Genomic DNA, 9,893 nt, shown 5'->3' on the forward strand with positions numbered 1-9,893 from the left:
AAGAGAGTTGTCTAGTTTCATTCTTCTGCATGTGGCTGTCCAATTTTCCCAGCACCATTTATTGAAGAGACTGTCTTTCTTCCAAAGGATAGTCTTTCCTCCTTTATCGAATATTAGTTGACCATGAAGTTCAGGGTCCACTTCTGGATTCTCTATTCTGTTCCACTGATCTATGTGTCTGTGTTTGTGCCAGTACCACACTGTCTTGATGACCACAGCTTTGTAGTACAACCTGAAATCTGGCATTGTGATGCCCCCAGATATGGTTTTCTTTTTTAAAATTCCCCTGGCTATTCAGGGTCTTTTCTCATTCCACACAAATCTTAAAATAATTAGTTCTAACTCTCTGAAGAAAGTCCATGGTATTTTGATAGGGATTGCATTATACGTGTAAATTGCCCTGGGTAACATTGACATTTTCACAATATTAATTCTGCCAATCCATGAGCATGGAATATTTTTCCATCTCTTTGTGTCTTCCTCAATTTCTTTCAGAAGTGCTCTATAGTTTTGAGGGTATAGATCCTTTAGCTCTTTAGTTAGGTTTATTCCTAGGAATCTTATGCTTTTGGGTGCAATTGTAAACGGCATTGACTCCTTAATTTCTCTTTCTTCAGTCTCATTGTTAGTGTATAGAAATGCCACTGATTTCTGGGCATTGATTCTGTATCCTGCCACGCTGCCAAATTGCTCTATGAGTTCTAGCAATCTCGGGGTGGAGTCTTTTGGGTTTTCTACGTGGAGTATCATGTCATCTGCGAAGAGGAAGAGTTTGACTTCTTCTTTGCCAATCTGAATGCCTTTAATGTCTTTTTGTTGTCTGATTGCTGAGGCTAGGACTTCCAGTACTACGTTGAATGGCAGTGGTGAGAGTGGACATCCCTGTCTTGTTCCTGATCTTAGGGGAAAGGCTCCCCGTGCTTCCCCATTGAGAATGATATTTGCTGTGGGCTTTTCGTAGATGGCTTTTAAGATGTTGAGGAATGTTCCCTCTATCCCTACACTCTGAAGAGTTTTGATCAGGAATGGATGCTGTATTTTGTCAAATGCTTTCTCTGCATCTAAGGAGAGGATCATATGGTTCTTGGTTTTTCTCTTGCTGATATGATGAATCACATTGATTGTTTTACGAGTGTTGAACCAGCCTTGTGTCCCGGGAATAAATCCTACTTGGTCGTGGTGAATAATTTTCTTAATGTGTTGTTGGATCCTATTGGCTAGTATCTTGTTGAGAATTTTTGCATCCATGTTCGTCAGGGATATTGGTCTGTAATTCTCCTTTTTGGTGGGGTCTTTGGTTTTGGAATTAAGGTGATGCTGGCCTCACAGAATGAATTTGGAAGTACTCCATCTCTTTCTATCTTTCCAAACAGCTTTAGTAGAAAAGGTATGGTTTCTTCTTTAAACGTTTGATAGAATTCCCCAGGGAAGCCATCTGGCCTGGACTTTTGTGTCTTGGGAGTTTTTTGATGACTGTTACAATTTCCTCCCTGGTTATTGGCCTGTTCAGGTTTTCTATTTCTTCCTGATCCAGTTTTGGTAATTTGTGGCTTTCCAGAAATGCGTCCATTTCTTCTAGATTGCCTAATTTATTGGCGTATAGCTGTTCATAATATGTTTTTAAAATCCTTTTCTTTCCTTGGTGTTGGTAGTGATCTCTCCTTTCTCATTCATGAGTTTATTAATTTGAGTCTTCTCTCTCTTCTTTTTAATAAGGCTGGCTAATGGTTTATCTATTTTATTAATTCTTTCAAAGAACCAACTCCTGGTTCTGTTGATTTGTTCCACAGTTCTTCTGGTCTCGATTTCATTGAGTTCTGCTCAAATCCTTATTAACTCTCTTCTTCTGCTGGGTGTAGGATCTATTTGCTGTTTTTTCTCTAGCTCCTTTAGGTGTAAGGTTAGCTTTTGAATTTGAGTTCTTTCCAGTTTTTGGATGGATGCTTGTATTGCAATGTATTTACCCCTCAGGACTGCTTTTGCTGCATCCCAAAGATTTTGAACGGTTGTATCATCATTCTCATTAGTTTCCATGAATCTTTTTAATTCTTCCTTAATTTCCTGGTTGACCCTTTCATCTTTTAGTACGATGGTCCTTAACCTCCACGTGTTTGAAGTCTTTCCATACTTCTTGTTGTGATTTAGTTCTAATTTCAAGGCATTATGGTCTGAGAATATGCAGGGGACGATCCCAATCTTTTGGTATCAGTTAAGACCTGATTTGTGACCCAGTATGTGGTGTATTCTGGAGAAAGTTCCATGTGCACTTGAGAAGAATGTGTATTCAGTTGAGTTTGGATGTAAAGTTCTGTAGATATCTGTGAAATCCATCTGGTCCAGTGTATCATTTAAAGCTCTCGTTTCTTTGGAGATGTTGTGCTTAGAAGACCTATCGAGTATAGAAAGAGCTAGATTGAAGTCACCAAGTATAAGTGTATTATTATCTAAGTATGTCTTAATTTTGGTTATTAATTGATTGATATATTTGGCAGCTCCCACATTCGGGGCATATATATTGAGGATTGTTAAGTCCTCTTGTTGGATAGATCCTTTAAGTATGAGATAGTGTCCCTCTTCATCTCTGACTACAGTCTTTGGGGTAAATTTTAGTTTATCTGATATAAGGATGGCTACCCCTGCTTTCTTTTGAGGACCATTCGAATGGTAAATGGTTCTCCAACCTTTTATTTTCAGGCTGTAGGTGTCCTTCTGTCTAAAATGAGTCTCTTGTAGACAGTAAATAGATGGGTCCTGCTTTTTTATCCAGTCTGACACCCTGCACCTTTTGATGGGGTCATTAAGCCCATTCACATTCAGAGTTACTATTGACAGATATGAGTTTAGTGTCATCATGATATCTATTCTGTCCCTGTTTTTGTAGGTTGTTCCATTGTACTTCTTCTTAATGTGGAATTTTGAGAATCCCCCTTAAAATTTCTTGCATAGCTGGTTTGGAGGTCACATATTCTTTCAGTTCCTACCTGTCTTGGAAGCTCTTTATCTCTCCTTCCATTTTGAATGAGAGCCTTGCTGGATAAAGTATTCTTGGTTGCATGTTCTTCTCATTTAGGACCCTGAATATATCCTGGCAGCCCTTTCTGGCCTGCCAGGTCTCTGTGGAGAGGTCTGCTGTTACCCTAATACTTCTCCCCATAAAAGTCAGGGATTTCTTATCTCTTGCTGCTTTAAGGATCTTCTCTTTATCTTTGGAATTTGCAAGCTTAACTATTAAATATTGAGTTGAACGGTTTTTATTGATTTTAGGGGGGGATCTCTCTATTTCCTGGATCTGAATGCCTGTTTCCCTTCCCAGATTAGGAAAGTTTTCCACTATGATTTGTTCAAATACATATTCTGGACCTCTGTCCCTTTTGGCGCCCTCGGGAACCCCAATTAAACGTAGGTTTTTCTTTCTCAGGCTGCCATTTATTTCCCTTAATCTATCCTCATGGTCTTTTAATTGTTTGTCTCTTTTTTCCTCAGTTTCCCTCTTTGCCATCAACTTGTCTTCTATGTCACTCACTCGTTCTTCCACCTTGTTAACCCTCGTCGTTAGGACTTCTAAATTTGGATTGCATCTCATTCAATTGATTTTTAATTTCTGCCTGATTAGATCTAAATTCTGCAGTCATGTAGTCTCTTGAGTCCTTTAAGCTTTTTTCTAGAGCCACCAGTAGCTTTATAATAGTGCTTCTGAATTGGCTTTCTGACATTGAATTGTAATCCAAATTTTGTAACTCTGTGGGAGAGAGGACTGTTTCTGATTCTTTCATTTGAGGTGAGGTTTTCCTTCTAGTCATTTTGCTCAGTGCAGAGTTGCCAAAAACAAGTAGTATTGGGAAAAGGAGAAAAAGAGAGGAGAGAAAGAAGGAAAGAAAAGAGAAAAAGAAAAAAGAAAAAAGGAAGAAAAAAAGAAAAAAGAAGAAAAACAGGAAGAGAAAGAGAAAGAAAGGGGAAAAATGGCGTGGGGGAAGCAAACAAAAAGCAAAAAGCAAAAAAAAAAAAAAAAACAAAAACAAAAAAACACGGGGGAGTATCCTCTGATTCAGTATACTGTAAGTCCCTTGACTTCCCCCGGAACTTTCCAGTGCTGTTTGGTCAATAATTTGTTTATCTCCTGTCTGTCTAGCTGGTCTTCTGGGGGATGGGCCTGTTGTGCTGATTTTCAGGTGTCAGCACTTGGGGGAGCTGCTCTGGCTCAGTGAGTAATATTTATCCTGTTTATCCGGTGAGGCTACTGTGAGGCTCAGTGGGGGTTGTTTACCCTGTGAGACCCCAGGAGGAACAACCCCAGTGGCGGCCGCCAGCTCTGGAGCCCTGGATTCAGCTCCCACAGTAACTACGGAACTCTCAGTCTGCAGGGGCCTGGATGCTCCAGGGGCGGGTCCGCTGATCTGCTCAGCTCCGGGTGGCTAGTCAGTTATGCATCTGCCTTTGGCTCAGGTTATGATCCCAGGGTCCTGAGATCGAGCCCCATGTTGGGCGAAGTAGTTTTAATAAGAATATAGTTACTTTTGGGAAGGTAGTTTTAACAAGAATATATTACAGAGGACCATTGGAGTGGTTGAGTGAGTGAGGAAAGCTCACATCAGTGTAAATAACTCAGAAAAGTAGCAGAACAAACTCTACAACTAAATGTAGAGAAGATGACACATCAAAGAGGGTAGGAAGGCCAGAGATGCATTGGGACCTAAATGGGCCTACTTCGTCCACAAGAAGAAGGGTGTCACAGGCATAAAGAGGGGAGAGAAACTATCACACTGGGAAGCCTGAACAGGGTAGATGAATCTTCAGCATTTGGTTTTGAACACCAGAGGTACCAAATTCCATGAGTTCTTATACCCAGTAGGACTTAAAGCCTGGAACTTCAAAAATAAGCAGTCTTGGGGCACTGGGGTGGCTCAGTCAGTTAAGTGTCTGCCTTCAGCTCAAATTGTGATCCTGGGGTACTGGGATCAAGCCTCACTTTGGGCTCCCTGCTCAGCCAGGAGTCTGCTTCTCCCTCTCCATATGCTCCCCCTGGCCCACCCCTCACCCCATTCATGTTCTCTCAAGTGAATAAATCAAATATTTTTTTAAAAGAAATTAGCAGGCTCAGCTCTAGGAGAACTGAGAGTTCTCAATTCTCAGAAAGCCGAGTTCTCACCCTTAAGTAGACAGCCTAATAAACAGCCCATCAAGGTACAACATACAAGCAGCAGTTTGGAAAGCACCTGGGACATATGAGAGAGAGAAAGGTATTTACTTATCTTAGAGTGTCCTGGAAGGGCAGGATTCATTGAGGGACCTTTCCAAGAACAAAGGAGAGGGCAGGTACCATCCCTTCCCCATCCTTCAGAATAAACACAGAGTCACTTGTGGGAACTAGCTGGTGCCTGCATTCACTACCTAACTTGCTTAAACTGTATCCTGTGTCCTGACCCCATTCAGCCAAGCTTGCATCAATCCCTGCACTGCAAGTCCCCTCCTCCAGAAGACCTACACAAATCTTGCCGACACCATGTCTCCCCTGCATATTTTGCAGGCCCTCAGTCTTGACAACAGGAGTAGCTGGTCACCTCCTACAGAGGATGCATACACCTTTTTAAAGCTATGCGCCCACCTGTCTGTGCTTTGTGGATTGGGCTCAGGCTGCCCTAGTCTGAGCAGCAGAGGCATGTCACCTGTGAAAAAGGACTGATGCAAAACTTCTGAGCACTGTGTGGTCTGTCCACACACAATTTTCCTAGGGGAACTGGTTTGCAGTGGAGGCATTTCACCTCCACCAAAGAACTAATATCACCTTATTAAACATACATGCCCTACTCACTAATTTCAAGAGCAGGTGATGTAGCTGGCTTCCTAACACAGAAGCAGACAGAGAGAGTTAGACAAAATGGAGAGACAGAAGACTATGTCCCAAATTCCCAAATGAAAGAAAAGGACAAAATCACAGCAAGAGATCTAAGTGAAATGGATATAAGTAACATGCTCGATAGAGAACTTAAAGTAATGATCATAAAGATCTTCACTGGACTTAAGAGAAAAGAGTGAAGGATATCAATGAGACACTTAACAAAGAGATAGAAAACATAAAAAAGAACCAAATCAGTGACCTGAAGGAAAGAGTAATGGAAAGTATTAAGGTTGAGCAGGAGAGAGAAAAAATTATGCAAAATGAGAATAGATGTAGGGAACTCAGCAACTCCATTAAGCATAATAGCGTTCACATTATATGGATCTCAGAAGAAGAGAGATAAGATGGAGCAGCAAATTCATTTGAAGAAATAATAGCTGAAAATTTCCCTGATCTGGGAAAGGAAACAGATATCCAGAACATGGAGGTGCAGAAATCCTCCAAAAAATGCAACCCAAGCAAGTCCATACCAATACACATAGTAATTAAAATGATTTTAAAAAGTACTGATAGGGAGGGGCAAGATGTCGGAAGAGTAGGGTCTCCAAATCACCAGTCCCAACCAAATTACCTAGGAAAACCTTCAAATTATCCTGAAAATCTATGAATTCGGCCTGAGAATTAAAGAGAGAACACCTGGAATGCTACAGTGAGAAGAGTTCGCGCTTCTACCAAGGACGATGGGGAAAAAGAAATAAAGACACAAAAGGCATCCAAGGGGGAGGGGCCCCACGAGGAGCTGGGCTGAGGCCGGGGCGAGTGTCCCCAGGACAGGAGAGCCCCGTCCCGGAGAAGCAGGAGCTGCACCAACCTTCCCGGGCAGAAAGGCCTCGCAGGGAGTTGGAGCAGGACCCAGGAGGGCGAGGATGCCCTCGGGCTCCCTGGGACAGTAACAGAGCAACTGCGCGCGCAGGAGAGTGCGCCATACCCCGCGGCCCAGCTCCCTAAGGGCTGCAGCGCGCACGGCGGGACCGGAGCAGCTGGGAAGGGCTCGGGCGGCGGCTCCGAGGAGGGGGCTGCGGGGCGGGAGCGCGAATCCAACAGCGCAGATCGGGAGTACAGGGCACCGGGACACAGCCCAGAATCCAGCCTCCCCCGGGACAGGCAGAGGCCGGGAGGGCCCAGAACAGCGAGGATGCTCCTGCCCCGAGCTGAGCAGATCAGCGGCCCGCCCAGGAGCACCCAGGCCCTGCAGACGGAGAGCTCTGTGATTACTGCGGGAGCTGAATCCAGGGCTCCAGAGCTGGCCCCGCCACTGGGGCTGTTGCTCCTGGGGCCTCACGGGGTAAACAACCCCCACTGAGCCCTGCACCAAGCAGGGGGCAGAGCAGCTCCCCCAAGCGCTAACACCTGAAAATCAGCACAACAGGCCCCTCCCCCAGAAGACCAGCTAGACGGACAAGTTCCAGGGGAAGCCAAGGGACTTAAAGTACACAGAATCAGAAGATACTCCCCCGTGGTTCTTTTTTTCTTTCTTTCTTTCTTTTTTTTTTTTGTTGTTTTGTTTTGTTTTGTTTTGTTTTGCTTTTTGATTTCTTTCCTTCCCGACCCTTTTTTCCCCCTTTCTTTCTTTATCTTTCTCCTTTCTTCTTTTTTTTCTTTTTCTCTTCCTTTTTTTATTCTCTTTCTCTTTTCTTTCCTTCTTTCTCTCCTCTCTTTTTCTCCTTTTCCCAATACAACTTGCTTTTTGGCCACTCTGCACTGAGCAAAATGACTAGAAGGAAAACCTCACCTCAAAAGAAAGAATCAGAAACAGTCCTCTCTCCCACAGAGTTACAAAATCTGGATTACAATTAATGTCAGAAAGCCAATTCAGAAGCACTATTATAAAGCTACTGGTGGCTCTAGAAAAAAGCATAAAGGACTCAAGAGACTTCATGACTGCAGAATTTAGATCTAATCAGGCAGAAATTAAAAATCAATTGAATGAGATGCAATCCAAACTAGAAGTCCTAACCACGAGGGTTAACGAGGTGGAAGAACGAGTGAGTGACATAGAAGACACGTTGATGGCAAAGAGGGAAACTGAGGAAAAAAGAGACAAACAATTAAAAGACCATGAAGATAGATTAAGGGAAATAAACGACAGCCTGAGGAAGAAAAACCTACGTTATATTGGGGTTCCCGAGGGCGCCGAAAGGGACAGAGGGCCTGAATATGTATTTGAACAAATTCTAGCTGAAAACTTTCCTAATCTGGGAAGGGAAACAGGCATTCAGATCCAGGAAATAGAGAGATCCCCCCCTAAAAACAATAAAAACCGTTCAACACCTCGACATTTAATAGTGAAGCTTGCAAATTCCAAAGATAAAGAGAAGATCCTTAAAGCAGCAAAAGACAAGAAATCCCTGAGTTTTATGGGGAGGAGTATTAGGGTAACAGCAGACCTCTCCACAGAGACCTGGCAGGCCAGAAAGGGCTGCCAGGATATATTCAGGGTCCTAAATGAGAAGAACATGCAACCAAGAATACTTTATCCAGCAAGGCTCTCATTCAAAATGGAAGGAGAGATAAAGAGCTTCCAAGACAGGTAGGAACTGAAAGAATATGTGACCTCCAAACCAGCTCTGCAAGAAATTTTAAGGGGGACTCTTAAAATTCCCCTTTAAGAAGAAGTTCAGTGGAACAATCCACAAAAACAAGGACTGAATAGATATCATGATGACACTAAACTCATATCTGTCAATAGTAACTCTAAACGTGAATGGGCTTAATGACCCCATCAAAAGGCGCAGGGTTTCAGACTGGATAAAAAAGTAGGACCCATCTATTTACTGTCTACAAGAGACTCATTTTAGACAGAAGGACACCTACAGCCTGAAAATAAAAGGTTGGAGAACCATTTACCATTCGAATGGTCCTCAAAAGAAAGCAGGGGTAGCCATCCTTATATCAGATAAACTAAAATTTACCCCAAAGACTGTAGTCAGAGATGAAGAGGGACACTATTTCATACTTAAAGGATCTATCCAACAAGAGGACTTAACAATCCTCAATATATATGCCCCGAATGTGGGAGCTGCCAAATATATCAATCAATTAATAACCAAAATTAAGACATACTTAGATAATAATACACTTATACTTGGTGACTTCAATCTAGCTCTTTCTATACTCGATAGGTCTTCTAAGCACAACATCTCCAAAGAAACGAGAGCTTTAAATGATACACTGGACCAGATGGATTTCACAGATATCTACAGAACTTTACATCCAAACTCAACTGAATACACGTTCTTCTTAAGTGCACATAGAACTTTCTCCAGAATAGACCACATGCTGGGTCACAAATCGGGTCTGAACCGATACCAAAAGATTGGGATCGTCCCCTGCATATTCTCAGACCCTAATGCCTTGAAATTAGAACTAAATCACAACAAGAAGTTTGGAAGGACCTCAAACACGTGGAGGTTAAGGACCATCCTGCTAAAGATGAAAGGGTCAACCAGGAAATTAAGGAAGAATTAAAAAGATTCATGGAAACTAATGAGAATGAAGATACGACCGTTCAAAATCTTTGGGATGCAGCAAAAGCAGTCCTAAGGGGGAAATACATCGCAATACAAGCATCCATTCAAAAACTGGAAAGAACTCAAATACAAAAGCTAACCTTACACATAAAGGAGCTAGAGAAAAAACAGCAGATAGATCCTACACCCAGCAGAAGAAGAGAGTTAATTAAGATTCGAGCAGAACTCAATGAAATCGGGACCAGAAGAACTGTGGAACAAATCAACAGAACCAGGAGTTGGTTCTTTGAAAGAATTAATAAGATAGATAAACCATTAGCCAGCCTTATTAAAAAGAAGAGAGAGAAGATTCAAATTAATAAACTCATGAATGAGAAAGGAGAGATCACTACCAACACCAAGGAAAGAAAAGGATTTTAAAAACATATTATGAACAGCTATACGCCAATAAATTAGGCAATCTAGAAGAAATGGACGCATTTCTGGAAAGCCACAAATTACCAAAACTGGATCAGGAAGAAATAGAA

Source organism: Canis lupus, chromosome 12 (genome assembly GCF_011100685.1).
Source record: "Canis lupus familiaris isolate Mischka breed German Shepherd chromosome 12, alternate assembly UU_Cfam_GSD_1.0, whole genome shotgun sequence".
In the NCBI taxonomy this organism is placed as follows: Eukaryota; Metazoa; Chordata; class Mammalia; order Carnivora; family Canidae; genus Canis; species Canis lupus.